This window comes from Silene latifolia, chromosome X (assembly GCF_048544455.1).
Source record: "Silene latifolia isolate original U9 population chromosome X, ASM4854445v1, whole genome shotgun sequence".
In the NCBI taxonomy this organism is placed as follows: domain Eukaryota; kingdom Viridiplantae; phylum Streptophyta; class Magnoliopsida; order Caryophyllales; family Caryophyllaceae; genus Silene; species Silene latifolia.
Window position 1 is genome coordinate 285,354,387 of NC_133537.1, and position 17,429 is coordinate 285,371,815.

A 17,429-nucleotide genomic window follows, 5' to 3' on the forward strand; every position below is an offset into this window, starting at 1 on the left:
CCAATCTCTAAATTAGGGTTTAACCAAACTTAACAAAACATTATAAAAATTATATTAAAAGCTAACCCTCGACGCAAGGAACTCAACGACACGAATAACGACAAGAACCGACCGTCTGAACTCCGGGAATTGCTAAGAATGCGATTAGGAAGATGAACTGGTTGCTTTCTCTCTTAAACAAGGTTTTAGGTTTTGTAAAAGTGATTTAAAACAATGACGACTATGTTTAAATACCTTAATCGCATAATTAACAAAACCCGAGAAAACTCCCGTCAGAAACCCAGGACACTCGATCGAGTACCCAAGGTACTCGATCGAGTACCCCTTACTCGATCGAGTACCCTGACTACTCGATCGAGTACCCAACAGTCGAAACTATTTTTTTTCGCAACTTACCCTTACTCGACAGAGTAAGGGCTACTCGATAGAGTACCCCAAGACTTATAAATACGGAGTATTACAGTCTTCCCTCCTTAAAAGGAACTTCGTCCCCGAAGTTCAAACCACTACTAAACAAAGGTACTCCCATACGCTTCCCGACTCGAAGGTCAAACAAAATTCAACGTAAAACATGATACTAACCCAACTCATCCCGACAAACATACCGACACAACATATAAAAGTGGTATAAAACTCGTAAAAACTGCTCGCGATCATCTCCTACCCCCCTAAAAGAAACAAGGTTACGTCCTCGTAACCATACATACCTGATCAAAGAGGAAAGGGTAACGCTTTTTCATAGCTTCCTCTGGCTCCCATGTAGCTTCCTCGGTCTCGTGGTTAGACCAAAGGATCTTAAGCAAAACTGTCTCACCACTCCTAGTCTTTCTAACCTTTCGGTCTAGAATCTGCTTAGGCACCTCAAGGTATGATAAGGACTCATCTAGCTCTAAGCTCTCTGCCTCCAACACATGTGACGGGTCACTCACATACTTCCGCAGCTGCGATACATGAAACACATTATGCACTCTCTCCAACGCAGCTGGTAAAGCCAAACGATAAGCAACTTCCCCAACTCGCTCTAAGATCTCATAAGGCGCTATAAACTTCTGACTTAGCTTGCCTTTCTTCCCAAATCTCATAACTCCACGCATCGGAGACACTTTCAGAAGAACCTTGTCCCCAACTTGAAACTCTATGTCCCGACGATGTAGATCCGCATAACTCTTTTGTCGATCTGAAATTTGCTCTCATCCGTTTCGATCATCTTAATCATTCCACCATCTCATGCACCATCTCTGGTCCTAAAACCTTTGCCTCAAGACTGTCGTCCCAACAGATTGGACTCCTACATCTCCTCCCATACAAAGCCTCAAACGATGCCATACCAATACTTTGGTGTGATAGTTGTTGTAAGAAAACTCTATCAAGTCCAACCTCTGCTCCCAGCTACCACCAAAATCCATCACACAAGCTCGCAACATATCCTCAAGAGTCTTGATTGTTCTCTCATCGCCTGCCTGTCGCAGGATGAAATCTTTGTACTCATCTTCAAAGTTGTTCCCAACGATTCTCGCAACTCCTTCCAAAACCTTGATATAAACCTCGCATCTGCGTCGGACACTATGTCCTTAGGGACTCCATGTAACTTAAGCACGTTCTTTCGATAGGCCATAGCCAATTGTGCCTTAGTCCATGTATCTTTCATTGGAACAAAGTGAGCGACTTGGTCGACGATCCACTATCACCCAAATCATGTCGTTACCTTGTTGACTCTTAGGCAAACCCACAATGAAATCCATGGAAATGGATTCCCACTTCCACTCAGGCACCTCTAAAGACTGAATCTTACCTTGTGGTCTTCTCTGTTCCCCTTTAACTCTCCGGCATGTCAAACAACGGGACACAAACTCATTGTCTCTTTCTTCATCCCGAGGCCACCAAAACGTTTTCTTCAAATCCTTGTATAGCTTGTCTCCACTGGATGAATCGAATATGGTGTGCAATGCGCCTCTGTCATGATCGTCTTTTTCAACTCCTCATCATTAGGAACACACCACCTACAATCAAACCTCAAACTACCATCTGTATGAATAGAAAACCGGGACACTGTCCTTTCTCTATTCCAGCTCTCCACTCAACTATTTTAGGATCCAAAACCTGTTTACCTCGAATATCATCATAAAACTCAAGTTGTACTGTCATATCACCCATGGCATCTCCTTTCTGCATCATATGTATCCCAAAGCTCGCTACCTCATCCCTCAGCCTCATCAAAGATAGAGCTGTACACAAGGAATGTACACTCTTCCTACTCAAAGCATCAGCAACAACATTGGCCTTCCCTTCATGGTAGATGATTTCCATGTCGTAATCGCCAATCAACTCCATCCACCTCCTCTGTCTTATGTTCAATTCCTTCTGCGTGAAGATGTACTTAAGACTCTTGTGATCAGAAAATACCTTAAAGATTGCTCCATAAAGGTAATGTCTCCAAATATTGAGAGCAAACACCACTGCACCCAACTCCAGATCATGAGTAGGGTAGTTCTCCTCATAAGGCTTCAACTGCCTAGAAGCATAGGCAATCACTTTACCATTCTGCATTAACACACATCCCAGCCCATTCTTCGAGGCATCTGTATAAACCTCGAAATTCTCGCTCCCTTCAGGCAATGCGAGGACAGGAGCTGTGGTCAAACGCTCCTTTAATGTTTGGAACGCCGTCTCACAACTCTCATCCCAACGACACCTGTTCTCTTTCCTCATCAACGCTGTCATCGGTCTAGCTATCTTGGAGAAATCTTTCACGAACCGTCTGTAGTATCCAGCTAAACCCAAGAAACTTCTAACCTCAGCAACATTCTTTGGTGCTTCCCACTTTGTCCTTTGCTTCAATCTTCGCGGATCCACAGCTACCCCATCTTTAGAGATTACATGCCCTTAAAAGCAACTTTCTCTAACGAACTCACACTTGGACAGACTTAGCATACAACTCATGATCCCTCAAAGTCCGCAACACGATCCTCAGATGCTCCTCATGCTCCTCCTTAGTCTTAGAGTATACTAAGATATCATCGATAAACACTACTACAAACTGGTCCAAGAACTGTCTGAAGATTCTATTCATCAAATCCATAAACACTGCCGGCGCATTAGACAACCCAAACGGCATCACCACATACTCATAATGGCCATACCTTGACGTAAAAGCTGTCTTTGGTATATCCACCTCTCTAATCTTCACCTGATGGTACCCCGACCTCAAATCAATCTTAGAAAAGACTGTTGCACCGCTCAACTGATCAAACAGGTCATCTATCCTTGGCAAAGGATACTTGTTCTTTATCGTCACACGGTTCAGCTCCCTGTAATCTATGCATAGCCTCAAACTCCCATCTTTCTTCTTCACGAAAAGAACTGGTGCTCCCCAAGGCGATACACTTGGTCTAATGTATCCCTTCTCTATCAAATCATCCAACTGCTTCCTAAGTTCCTCCGGCTCCTTAGGACCCATACGGTGACGGTGCCTTAGAGATCGGCCCCGTCCCCGGCTTCAACTCGACGGTGAAATCTATCTCCCTCTTCGGTGGCAACCCCGGAATCTCCTCGGAAAAACATCGCAAACTCTCCCACCAGGTATCTCATCAACTGTCGGAATCTCTATCCGGTCATCTCTCACATGGCGCAGGATCAAAGGACATCCCTTCCTCAGATAAGACTTCAAGGTAACAGCTGCAATCAACTTAACTTTGGGTTTGACTAGAAACCCACGATAAGACACACTAACACCCTTTGGACCTCTTAAGGACACTTTCTTTTGATGACAGTCTATCTTAGCTTTATACTTTCCTAACCAATCCATCCCAACTATCATCTCAAAACCGTTAAAAGGAAACTCTAGCAAGTCTACAGGGAAATCAACTTGCCCAACTATCAAAGATACATCTCTAAACAATCTCCCACACGATACAGACTCACCCGAAGGTATGAAAACTTGCTCACTAACAGACTCATATACTCTCAAACCCAACTGTTTTACATGACTCGAAGACACAAACGATCGAGAAGCCCCGAATCAAACAAAACAAAGGTAGGAACACCATTAACAAGGAATGTACCGGTGATAACGTGCGCATCTTCCTCAGCTGCCTTCTTTTCCATCATGAATAACTTGCCACTGGTCTTCTGTCCACCTCCCTGGACAGTACTGGCTGATGCGGTCGGCTTAGCACCCGACCCTTGATTGTTGTTGTTGTTCGTCGGTGTTTTCTGATAAGAATTACCGCCGTTGCGGTTGCCTCCACTCTGGTAACTCTGACTTCCCCGGTTTGGCCATGATCCAGTAGGTATGTTGCTCTCGCGAAGCTCTGTGCAGGTCTCTGAAAAGATCCCGGTGCACTCGTGCACTCATGTCTCTTGTGGCCTACACCACCACAACCAAAGCAGGTCACTCCCCAACTATTACTCACACTTCCACGGCCACGCCCAAAGGAAGTCCCAAAGACTAAACCTGGACCAGGAAGAAAATCCTTTAGACTGATTGTGGTTGCCTTTCTTGTGATTCGATTGGCCACCACCCTCGCTCTCGGACTTCCTCTTCTCACCACCTGACCTCTCCTGAGCCATCTCCACCAACCTCTCCGCTCTCCCAGCCCTCTCATAAGCTTCCTTAACATCAGTAAGGATCCCCACGGGTAACTTATCCATAATCTTGGTGGTCAACCCCCCCTCGAACCTCAATGCCAAATTCTCCTCACTCAAACCCATGTCCTCAGCATACCTAGACTTCTCGTTGAACAGCCTATAGTACTCAGCCACAGACATCTCAGCAGTCATCTTAAAACCATCAAACTCCTCTCTCATCTTACTCCTCACGTGCTCCGGTACAAACTCCTTCCTCACAGCCTTACGAAACTCCTCCCAAGGTATAGCAGGTAAGCCTTGGCTTGCATATATCTCCCTAGCACTCACTTTCACTGAATCCCACCACTTGTCTGCTGCCTCCCTCAGATAGAACGCGGCCTGTTCCACTCTCATCTCATCAGGACAATGAACCAAGTCTAAGATGTTCTCCATCTCTCTCAGCCAACTATCAAGCAGATTAGGCTCCCCAACCCCCTTGTATTCCTTCGGGTTAAACCTCGCAATGTAAAGGCTAATTTTTGAATGATCAACCTCCTTCTCCTTATCCTTATTCTTGTCCTCATTCACTTTCTTTAGGGAATCAGTAAGAGCATCCTGGTGCTCTAACATCTTAACGATGTCATCCACGGTCATAAGCTCAGCTCTCGCGTACAAAGCAGTTCTCTTGGGCGGCATCTTGAAACTATACATATATAAGAAAAGGGGTAGATATGAACATACGTACTAAACTTCAAAACACGAAAACGCGACCCCCAGAACCTACTCGATCGAGTTCCCAAACCCACTCGATCGAGTAACGGGCTACTCGATCGAGTGCCCCACGTACTCGATCGAGTACCCAAACTTCAGACCCAAACAGACCTTCTGATCTCTTACCTACTCGATCGAGTATCTAGGCTACTCGATCGAGTGACCCCCTACTCGATCGAGTACCCCTAGTTACTCGATCGAGTGCCCCAAAACTCGATTCTGGACTCAAAATCGCCAAAACCCACCCGATCGAGTCAGTCCCACTCGATCGAGTAACACTAATTCGTAAGAGCTACCCGCATGTTACGTCATATGCTAACATGTTAAACTTTATAAATCACATATTATATCATAACAATCATGCTACATATCTTTTCTATATCTACGAGATCATTTCATCATGCTATTAATTGCCACGTTGTAAAACATTCAACATGTTATCATTTCATCAACAGTTTCTATATATCATCACTTTTCTTTCACCTTCTCAACTTCCAACTTCGAACATCCAACAATCAACACATTCCATCACATTTGTAAACAAGTTAACCAAACACACATACAACTCGACAAACACTTCCCCCATGTGACCGGTTCAAAGTTGTAGGGCGACCCCGCGACTTTAGGACGTCTCCCAAGCCTTTGCACTAGCTCCTACAACTTTTACCCCGGGTTCATTTTAATTGACTCTCTATGTTCATTAAGTTCATTGGTTACAGGTTTCAGGATCGTCGCTCTGATACCATTTGTAACACCCCCATACTCCAAGTGCCTTACCAGGACCACTCAGGTATGAAGACATTACCATCTCGGTTACCCGAGGCAATGATAATCAAACAACAATAAAGAAACAATGCTTAATATAATAATTTAGTGAATAGTTACAATCCTCAAACCAAACCAAAAGTACGATACATTATTTCAAATGATTGTCTAATGAAAAGTAAATAAACTAAAGGCTACGCGGAAGACTCCTATCATCATGTCGTGGCATCCCAGCTATCCCAATACTCATCTCAATACCGCTCAATATCTCGATCACCATCCCCGAATGGATCACCGCAGTTTACAAAACAACACCGGTCAAAAGACTAATCACACAATCAATATAGATAACAATAATAAGATAAACAGACAACTGAACTGTCACACACACACACACACCACCAACCAATTCCCATCATCTCAATATCGATCATCCCTTTGGACCACCGCCGATGGGGGACCGCATTGTTCCCACCTAAGCCCCGCTCATCATACCGAGCGATAACCCCGTCCATTAATGTGCACATCCCCTTCCGTGGCGGGTTCCACGAAGGGCGAAACTAGGGCGTGAAGTCACTCCCGCAAGTGACCCCACTCCGCCGAGAACGCATCTCGAGAACCATCAACAAAGCAATCACAACCACAAAACAAGATAATCATCATATCAAACAACCAAATACAAAGACATCACCAATACCCCATTATGGGACTAATGCGAGTAAGAAATCCTACCGGAAAGCACAACAACAGACGGACGGTATCAATGAGTCAAAAAGCCTCTTCTACGAACCCTCCTCCTATCATATAACACATAGAGGCTACACATCACATACTACACACAAAACCCCTAATCTCTAAATTAGGGTTTAACCAAACTTAACAAAACATTATAAAAATTATATTAAAAGCTTACCCTCGACGCAAGGAACTCAACGACACGAATAACGACAAGAACCGACCGTCTGAACTCCGGGAATTGCTAAGAATGCGATTAGGAAGATGAACTGGTTGCTTTCTCTCTTAAACAAGGTTTTAGGTTTTGTAGAAGTGATTTAAAACAATGACGACTATGTTTAAATACCTTAATCGCATAATTAACAAAACCCGAGAAAACTCCCCGTAAAACCGGACACTCGATCGAGTACCCAAGGTACTCGATCGAGTACCCCCTTACTCGATCGAGTACCCCAGCTACTCGATCGAGTACCCAACAGGTCAGACACTATTTTATTTCGCAACTTACCCTTACTCGACAGAGTAAGGGCTACTCGATAGAGTACCCCAAGACTTATAAATACGGAGTATTACACCACTTCCACACCTCCCACTCCCATATTCATGCCCATCTCCTTGGTAAGAGAATCTTGTAAGGAGATTCTCACAAATTCCAAGGCATCCTTGTTTGTAGAAGCAAGGAGAAATATCATATTGAGTGGGAGTTCTAACAAGAATGTCCTTGCAACCGAAAGGAGTAATGGTATTACTAAAGGAAAGGCAAACAAGGGTAAGAAACCCAAACCCGATAATAGATTGAAAGTAGATAGTGAGACTACCACAACCAAAATCAAGAAGGGTGCCCAATCCTACGACGAATGTCATTATTGTAATGTCATGGGCCATTGGAAGCGAAATTGCCCCAAGTATTTTGCAAATATCAAAGCTGGACTTATAACTCCAGTCGAGGTTAAATAATGTGGAAGCACTTAGCAAGGGTAACGTGGATCACCGATTAGCAAAATGGATCTAGAGTAGCCGCCATTTCAAAGGGAAACTATGTGATTGCCTTAGCTAAGTGATTTTAAGTTGCATCTACATAATTTTTATTATGTACCCACTTTGTCTAAAAACATTGTTTCCGTTTCTATGTTACACATGGAAGGATTTTTCTTTTGCCATAAAAAACAATCGTTGTATTTTGTTGAAAATGACTTAGCTGTGAGCCAAGCCACTTCTATAAATGGTATTTATGTTTTAGACACCTCAAACTCAACTAAAGATATCTATATCATACAATCCGCGATTCTGACTTCACAGACAGAGCCTAGCTGAAGAACATACGCAGGAAGAGCTGCGCCTCTTCCAGAGGACGCAGCAGATGCTGCGCCTGTTTTGGGTTGGCTTCTGTCCCTGAACTCTTTCTCGCTTTGACGTAGCTTCTAATTACGTATTAAATTGACTATTATTCGTATTATCGCTCCTAATCTGACGTATTTTCTTACTTTTATTTCTAATTTTATTTTCTTCTTCAAATCCCGTTTTGAGCGTGCTTTTGACGTAGATCAAATAAGCTTTGTAATCATTGTAATATTTGTAATTTTAATTATTTTATTTCATTATTCATTATTATTTATGTATGATTTATATTGTATGCTTCATATGTAATTAATCTAACATCTACTTCGACCCACATTGAGTGCTAAATTACGTGTTAACCGACTTAGTTTAATTCACATGCTAGGACTAAAATATTGAATGTTGCATTGCATGGATTACATCGACGACATATCAAATATAAATAATTTCCCTAATCATTAGTAGAGGCCGCTATCGAGGCGGGCGGGATTAGGTGTTCGATTAAAGAGCTTCCTAATACATACCCTCACCCCTTACTCCAGTTATCTCTGGACATCCGTGTCCATTGGCATCTTCGAGAGTCATTCTAGACATAGAATGCTAAGGGTAACGAGTTCTTAGTGTTCATGTCATTACTTTATGTCTTGACATGGCACGAGGTATTCGAACGGTTTCCAATTTTTCCACAATAAATTGGTGGCGACTCCACAAATGCAGGCTTATTCAACCTTTCATCGGTTTCAATGCCTCACCAATCGGTAACGGCCCATGACGTGCTTTGGCAAACCAAGGTTCCGTGGGAGAAGTGCTGCCGCCTCGAAACCAACGCGCGAGTGCGCGCGGCGTGGGTGGCCCATGTCCACAGTTTGGCGACTCCGCTGGGGATGATACACTTTCGTGTTACCCAAGGTGAAACTTGAACAAGGTTAGGGAATAGTTTATACGAGACAGTTGTCGGTTTTCATTACTCGACCTTCTTAGGTCGTTTCATTCGGCCTTCCTAGGCTTAACCCAACCCTTTCGACCAATCGTCCTGTCTAGACGGTCCAAATTCTTATCTGGGCCTAAAGATGGATAACATAGCGATTAACGTCAACCATACCACAATGCTTACTCATGTTTGTATCGAGGGCTTTCACTACTCGAGGAAATGGACTAGGAACCGACCTTACTCATGTTTGGCACAGAACTCTCCACAGACCAGGGTTTGATGGCTTGGTATGGTATGGCAACACACCTTTTAAGCCAAGACCCTTTAAATGCACTCAACATACCGTTATAATGCCCATATGTATGTTTGTATCATATACACGATCACCATTTTGAAAAAAAAACCGTGACGAAATTTTGTGAAATAAAAATCCTTTTCAAAACAGAGCAAAATAAGCCGAAACTCTGTCCAAATGTGAGTCAAACTTCGGGCCTCAAACCCATTTCAAAACCCACTTCTAGTCAACACTCCTATAACTACACTACAGTTGTCTAGGACAAACATTTCAAAATTTGTCATTTTCAAATCCCACTTGACACAGTGGCACACACCCACTTCACGAGTCGAGTCTTTTTTTTGAGTAAGTGTGAAAAAAAAACTTTTTAAATAAAAAATACTTTTAAACCATGTAAATGTAAATATGTAAATTCAATTGGGCTAAGTTAGAGTCAAAGTTCAAACCGACCATGTCCTAGTCAGAACTCTGTCGAGTCATAAACCCGTCTTCCTTTACATTTTGGGTCTTTTTAAATTCGAGTCAAGTCCTAAGGCGTCACGCTGTCATTTTGGACCCCATGCCCCAATTCGGTTAGGATCTAAACATTTCCACACCTCGACTCCCACACTTGAGGCTAACACGTCGAGTCGTTCCGAAATTCGTCTCTCAAATTCTCCTAGTGTCACGTTCGGGTACACACATATCCGAACCTCGAGTCAAGTCTATCTTAAAACACACGTCATAGAATCACGTGTCATCAATCCCATCAATAAGGTCAACCATATAAGGGTCACTCCGTCAAAGTCAAAACTCGAGTCTAAAATTAAAGTCAAGCACCATGAATTCAAACACGAGAAGTCGCTCACGACATTTCACGAATTTACAAGTCAAGTCTATATTTGTCGTCTTATCCTCGTAATTACTTGTCCCTTCCTGTATCCTTTGTTTATTGCCTTAGTATGCGTGATCCCATGTCGAATCGAGTTGTAATGCGCGTCATTTCTGTCGAGTAGGAATCCAACAAGTTCAGTCAGTCAGCAAAATCACAAAGCTGTTCGAGCCACAAGCACCGTGTCATCCCAGACGTTTATGCCATGGTCCTACGAGTTCAAGCTACAGTGGAAAATTTGAGCATTCGCATCCTCACCCTTGAAAATGGAATGGTGGAAAAGAACACGCCACCTAGAGAAACCTCTAGCCTAGGCTGTCCAAAGCCTACATCTTGCAATGACTATCGTCCTAGAAAGTTGAAAACAACCGAAAAAAACCTTGGGAGGCATCAAAGAGTGCTTTCTGACTTAGGCATCTTATGCCGATGCTTTGCAGAGACTATCTGCCCAAGGTAAGCTACATCCTGTGACACCCCCATACTCCAAGTGCCTTACCAAGACCACTTATGGTATGGAAACGTCACCATCTCGGTTAAACGAGGCAATGATAACCATAAGACAATAAAGAAACATACTTTAAAAGTAAATACGATTTAAGTGATTACATGTCCAAACCAAAATTGTTAAACTGAAATACGAAGTACTCAAAACGGTATACTAATAAAACTATCAAAACTACAAAACATCGTCTGACACAACGGAAGACTTCTAACTGCCACGTGATGACTCATCCCAGCTATCCCATACGCATCATATCATACCTGCTCAATAACTGCTCACCATCCCCAAATGGATCACCACAGTTTTTAAAACATTTAAACGGGGTCAGTATTAATTACATAAAACAAACACCATAAAGGAACAATATCACAAACAGCTCAAGCAAATCCCCAGTCTCCATTTTCAATCACCACATATCTGACTACATACTAAAGTGTGTAGTTCTGCCAGAGTACCCATCGCAACAAGTACCCACACCGCCAGTGGGGGACCGCAGCCGTACCCACCAAATCCCCGCTCATCTCCATTAAGCGATAAACCCAAGTTTCCTTAATATGCACATCCTCTCTTGTGGCGGGTTCCACAGAGGGCGAACCAAGGCATGAAGCCACTCCCGCCAGTGACTCCACTCAGCCAAGGACGCGCCCCGAAGATCACAGACAGTTACACAGTCAATCAACAGTATGAAAACAACAACCGTCTGATAATTAAACAATACAATCAATCTTTAATCACAACAACCACCACCACACATTATATAACTAATACTGAGTAGGGAAACCCTACCTGGAACAGCAATCACCAAGATCGTCACAATCAGCTAATCAACATCGTCCTTCACTGAAATTACTTCCTATCAAACATACAATCATACAATCACAATCTAACATCAACAATACTCACCAAAACCCCCAAATCACCCAAGTAGGGTTTAACCAACATTAACAAAACAATATAAAAATTATATGTAAAGCTTACCCACGACGCAAGGATCACAAAGGTGTAAAGACTAGCGAAATCCGACACTTCTAGCTCCGGGATTTGTTAACAATGCGATGACAATCAAGGTACGTAGCTTCTCTTCTTCTCAATTAGGTTTTAGGATCATTAAAAGTTTTAAGAAAAGTGACGGAAGTCTTTTTTATATTAATCTCGCATTATTAACAAAACCCGTTAAAACTCAGCCCGTAAACCACTTACTCGGTCGAGTAAAGCACTTACTCGATCGAGTGCCCCTTACTCGATCGAGTGCCAAGCTTACTCGATCGAGTACCCTACAGGCAGACTATTGTTTTGCGTAAAACCATACTTACTCGACAGAGTAAGCCCCACTCGATAGAGTACCCTAAGCCACATAAAACCGTAGTATTACAGTCTTCCCTCCTTAAAAAGAACTTCGTCCCCGAAGTTCAAACCACAAACAAAAAAACAAATACACCGACACCTTCCCGACACAAAAATGCAACTAAAGTCTCAAAACAAAACCCCAACCTATCAAACATGAATTCTTAACACCAACTCCACTAACTATTCCTACCTCCACAACACGACTCACGATATCGTATCAACTACATCATAGCCTCTCTCGACACCAACTCCAAACACTACCAACTACTATTCACAAACGCTGCTAGCTCCGTAACATATTATCCACTAGAAAAAGCGATGTCAAGACACTCCTAACATCAAACGTAATGTTACATTCTACCACCCTTAAAAGGAACTTCGTCCTCGAAGTTTACTCACACTCATAAATATCATCATCCCACTGTCAACACTCTCGAACTCTTAAACATCATCTTCCAACTGTCAACACTATCGAAGTATTCTCGCACTCCTAAACATCACACTACTACATGCACGGCCATGACCTTTAATAAAATCAACCACAACAAAGATCCATCCTTTATGCTACACCAACACTCTACTTCTAATTATACTACAACATGCACAACCATGAAACTCTCTTTTATCGCATCCTACTCCTCTTAAGACAAATGTTACATCCTCGTAACTCACTTATACTAAATCCTTAGCTATATCTTCTCATTATCCTCATTACCATCACATGTCAAAGATAACCGCCTATATTCTAAACACTCACCATTCCTATATCCAAGGCTCTCTTACATAAACAGTTCTCATACCTCAAATCACTCGGCACACCACTTAACCTATACCATAAAATCTTTAGCTTAACCAAAACTTCAATTGTTCCCTATTACCGCCAAAACGACATAGTCCTTTATACATGCACCTACCTCCATACTCAGAACTCACGATCCACAATTATTACACACACTCACACTAGGTCCTCAAGTTCTCCCTTTTATTACCACAAACTCATCCACAACTTACCATGATACTAATGTCCAACACCCTATACTCACTGTCTCAACAAAAGATTATGTACCACCTGCAACTTTCAGATCTGTACAACACATGTTCCACAAATCACTTGCCATTACTAAGTCAACCAATGCTTCCTCTAAAAGAACATCACAAGTACTCCAACAACCTCTCACAACTGTGTCCCATCAATAGGATATCACTATACCATGACAACAACAAAAACATACACAACTCCCTTCCATATCATACTCTACCCTTACTCCTAGACTGAAACTGGTAAGAAACATCAATAAACAAAACAACTGTCTATCTGTCCAAACTGAAACTCACAGGAAACAGCAGCAAACAAAACAACAATCTATGTATAACTGGTATGTACTTTCAAAACTCGAATCGTAATCATCCCGCCTACTCCACCACAACCAGTGACGGCATCGCAACACCGCCACCAACAGCCGCACCGCAGCGCGAAAATACCCACATCAGAACACGAAGTATCGTGCCCGGATCATCACTCGAGGCACAACAACCACATCGATAAACATCAAAAACACATACAATTCCCATAAACACTGACTCAGTATAACTTTCCGGATAAGAAAACTTACTCAAAACTGCTTTACTAGATCACAACACAACATATTATACTGAATAAACAGACAAGAATCTCATGAATATCATCCATACCTTTTCACGGAATAAACATATATCATGAATACACATACAAGTATAACTAGCCATGCCAGATCACCCAAACTATCACTTTTGAACATCATTTCATTAGATTACCGTACCGAACATATTTCACAAAATATTCACATAACAACTTTATAACTATCACACCATACCACTTATCGTGAGGTCAGAACGTGACACAAACGTTTGTACACATCATAGGCCCATAATCACATCCAACTAGTCAATCCTGATCACGTAAGTTACCACTTGATAAAAGTTACCTCTCGCCCGAGCTTAACTCGTATGCCCCTCATAACACATTTTCCCATTCGCATAACCATCACCCCCTGCCAAATATAACCATACAACTAATACTCAACTACTAGCAACCGCCTCCTAAGACCACATCTTATCCTCACAAACGTACATATCAACCCGGCCTCTACAAAATCAACCTCTTTAGAATTGTCATCTTGCTTATCTATCATCACCCTTAACCACTAGTGACATTGCCACAATACCACCACCGCTCGTACAACAAACCTCTTACACTCATCCCTAATATCACGGCTTCTTTCCTATCCTTGGGTAACGTCCCAAATCACGACATCAAATCCACCAACAAAATTTACCTCAACCTTATTCCCAATACTATCCTTAATTGTATCGTCACCCAAATCACAACCAAGATCTCCTATCGTGCAAATTCTTCACCAAACTTTTCACATTCCTTAATTCCTCGAAACTCATGATTAACATGTCATCTTGGAACCCCTACATAACCGTTAACTCAAATCCTCATGATAGTATTACACATCTCGACGATTCATTACTTCTTTATTACATAACTCCGGTCAACATTTTTCTCAGCTTACTTATTACCCTTCTTTCCTCTTTACACTCAACAATACCAATTAATAGTTCAACTCCTTATTACTTCTATCTAACTCTTTAGTGCTCCGGTTACCTTCTCATTGCTCCAAAACTCAAATCCCATTATTTCATATTGGTATCATCTCAGTCTTTCTTACTATAGATCTTCTCTGATCATGTTATCACTCACACTTATCAACAATCAGTCCAGACCACCTCATGCTATCACTCATACTGATCTCCAATCACCCTTTTTTTTTTGGAATCCGAAAACTCATTTCATAACGTTACTTGTCCAAGGAAATCACACATTAGTTTCACCTCTTGATAATGCAAATTCCCAAACTCACTCACTATCTGTAAATCCACGTCGCGACATGTCTCCTTTAAGTTCACTATATACCACTCTTCTCAATCCCTCTAGAACGACCTTTCACTACATATATTCTTAACCCACATGATTCCTAACCAACTCCCTCCATAATTCTTTACACATCTCAAGTTGCCACTATCCACATCCTTCCTTTCAATCATTTCATTCTTACGTTCCTTAGACACACATCATCCCTTGCCCATATTCACTTACTTTTACATTACTCAATACACAATCATATCACTCATCTCATCTCACAAAACATGCTCCATGCCTTAATAAGCCTTACCAATCTTCCTTTTCTTTTCCACTACCTATACAACCACATATAACTCATGTTCTCCCCACCGGACTCATTCTCACCACAGGTGCCACTCCTTACATCATAAGATTGGGTAACTTATGCATCAGGACTGACACACATGTAAAGTAATGCACAAGGAAGCAAAATAAAACCTTTGAATTAAACATAATAGGTAACGAAGTCAAAAGATAAGCATATAACCCAAAACATGGGTCACTAGATCGAGTACAGGTCACTCGATCGAGTGAGTGACTTACTCGATCAAGTAGGTGAAGGTCAGAGATACGTAAAGCAAATTACCAGGGCTACTCGATCGAGTAAGGGTTACTCGATCGAGTAACAAGAGGTGCACTCGATCGAGTGAGGGTCACTCGATCGAGTACCCTACGCATTTCTCAGCACTGTCCAATTTTCGTAAAACGGTCATAACTCACTCTTTTCTTGGTCATTTTGGGCGTGTGACCTATCGTTAGAATCATAAAAGAACAAGCTATCACCTCCAATTGGAATCACATTAAAATAATATAGACATATCAAGTTATAACAGCTTAAAGACAACCTCTCTATAATCGGAAAAAACACAACTACTTGATTTCTACTTCCAAACAACTTAAACGACAACAAGGTAAACAAAAACAACTCCATACTCATAAAACCAGTATTCCTAATCACATGTTACTATCTTCAAAAGCCAATCAACAACATTCATCATGCACATAGATTATTTAACTTGTCAATTATGATTTACCCACATGCTTTTATTCAATAACTTTACGTACAACAAAACATACTCATATATTACAAATCCTATTTCCATATTACTAATGCAACAATATTACAAATCCACTTCGTCTCCTAAACATATTCATAATCACAAAATTCATATTCTCATGCAATTGACATCCCATCTTTTTCAATCTATTCTTCCCATTTCAACCACATCCTTCATCTATCAAGTGCATATGACGTAACAGTACACAAGTATATGAACTTATTATTTAAGTTTACGCAAACAAAACTATGTAAAATCATATCACATCCCCTAATCACATGTTACTAGTATAGACACGTTATAAATCATTCATCCCGCAACATCATTTTTCATCATTCTCATATACTTGTCCAGCAATTCCAAACAACATTGCAAACCAACTATCATGCAACATGCCTATTCACAACACTTTATCATTTACCACATTCCTCATTCCACCACAATCATTTTGCAACATTTCTATACAACACATCATTCAACATACGCAATAGAATATTAGCAAGCACATAACGATCCCATGACACCCCCTAGTGACCGGTTCAAAATTGTAGGGCGAGTTCGCGACTTTTGGACGTCTCCCAAGTCTTTGCATTAGCTCCTACAACTTCTACCCGGGTTCATTTTAGTTTGACTCCCTATGTTCATTAGGTTCATTGGTTACAGGTTTCAAGATCGTCGCTCTGATACCACTTTGTGACACCCTCATACTCCAAGTGCCTTACCAAGACCACTTAAGGTATGGAAACTTCACCATCTCGGTTACCCGAGGCAATGATAATCATAAGACAATAAAGAAACATACTTTAAAAGTAAATACGGTTTAAGTGATTAAATGTCCAAACCAAAACTGTTAAACTGAAATACAAAGTACTCAAAACGGTCTACTAGTAAAACTATCAAAACTACAAAACATCGTTTGACACAGCGGAAGACTTCTAACTGCCACGTGATGACTCATCCCAGCTATCCCATACGCGTCATATCATACCTGCTTAATAACTGCTCACCATCACCAAATGGATCACCACAGTTTTTAAAATATTTAAACGGGGTCAGTACTAATTACATAAAACAAACACCATAAAATAACAATATCACAAACAGCTCAAACAAATCCCCAGTCTCCATTTTCAATCACCACATATCTGACTATACACTAAAGTGTGTAGTCCTGCTAGAGTACCCATCACAACAAGTACTCCACACCGCCAGTGGGGGACCGCAGCCGTACCCACCAAATCCCCGCTCATCTCCATTGAGCGATAAACCCAAGTTTCCTTAATGTGAACGTCCCCTCCTATGG